The sequence below is a fragment of the Phytophthora parasitica genome (genome assembly GCF_000247585.1).
Source record: "Phytophthora parasitica INRA-310 unplaced genomic scaffold supercont2.7, whole genome shotgun sequence".
Taxonomy (NCBI): Eukaryota; Oomycota; class Peronosporomycetes; order Peronosporales; family Peronosporaceae; genus Phytophthora; species Phytophthora nicotianae.
This window is the reverse complement of record NW_008648993.1, coordinates 1,700,258-1,701,873: the sequence shown is the minus strand read 5'-3', so window position 1 is coordinate 1,701,873 and position 1,616 is coordinate 1,700,258.

Below are 1,616 nucleotides of genomic sequence, written 5' to 3'. Positions count from 1 at the left end.
CAACGACTGCAGTTGTGGATTTGCCGGGGAAATCTGTACAGAGAAGCCTCGGAAAAATGTGAACATGCCTCTTTCATGGCTGGATAGGGATTCCGGACGACGCCCGCATTTGTATCTATGTGGAACTGATTTAACCAGGGTAACGGAGTCCACCATGAGAACCTCATTCAGGGTGGAACCGTGTAGAGCTGGTGAAACCTGCAACTTGTGTGCAACCTCTCGACTGTAGTTAACGACTTAGAAGTTTGTAAATAAATGCACAATAAAATCTTGAAAATTTTCGCAAAGACTCGTTATAATCTTATGAAGTTGTCCATTTCAGAGGTTTCAGTTTGTGGGAAATTCCCGCTGGAATGGGATAGCTTCCCATAGATTTGCTGATTTGCAACTGCAAAACCATATGGTATATAATATATACCATATGGTTTATGTATGGTATATATTACGAACATGTGTCCATGTCCGTCCGGAAAGGTGCCTCAATAATGAAATCCTAGTCCAGAAGTATTCAAGTAAATTATACTCTGGAAGTACCCAGCTTTATGTAGATATAAATGTATTTATAAGATGTAAATTCTGGGGTGTTTTTTTTACCACATGATATCGATCTCTCGTCGCTGTTCGATTCGGCCTTTTCAAAGTCTGATTGATACTCCCGCAATCCAGTTACAAAGAATCGGAGGTGAATACCATTCTGGGTACACATTTTTAACTACATGTAACTGTAAGCCTGCTTCGGCTTGACTTGTACTGTGTAACTACACAGGATGGATAAGGCTTATCGATGTGTTAAGCCATCGATATGGGGAGGGAAAGAATCCTCTGTTTATGTATACTGGTACGCCATCCATAACAGTACTCAGTGGACCTAAATGGTATCATGTACGACAGGATATCAGGGGCTTGAAGGATCATTTTGGAAGAGGTTTATTGTACTGATTTATGGAAATTCCACTCATATTAGAAAATGATTGCACGATCTCTTGACATGAACACATCAATCAATTTTGATTCCGTGATGATCGTGAAAAACAACTGATGAACAAGGATGAGATCTGCATTTCGGTATTTAAAATGAAGAATGATGACCGTTCTATCCGTACTTTCGAACGACAAAAGAAAGTGCAAGTTGACAAAAGAGATAGAATTCTCGGACAAAAGGATTCCCATGTTTTGATTACAAGCTGCAGACAATGGAGCGCTCAGCCGGGGTTACAGCAGCGCTCATGTATCAACATCAGAGCGCTCAAAGCGGCACACGATCAAGAGTATTGCGGATGCTGGTCATGGCATCGACCAGATAAGGACGCAAAGACACTACCTGGTAGAGCTCAGGTGGACTCACCGTCAGTCAATCCCTATGACAGCGGGAAGCATGTTGCAAACACCCCTCAAATGCATAGCCATACCGGCAGTAATAATGAAAAGGCAATATTTATTGACTGATAAAATAATTTATTTTGCTGTCAATAATGCCCATAACCCGTTATTTATGTTTATTCTATTGAAATTGTGATAATTTATTGTGCTTGCGGGCTGGCTGCGACACATAAATTGTGAGTAGCTGAGCGAAACCAAACGTTTTTCGAGACAAATTATCCTAATAATGCAACCGT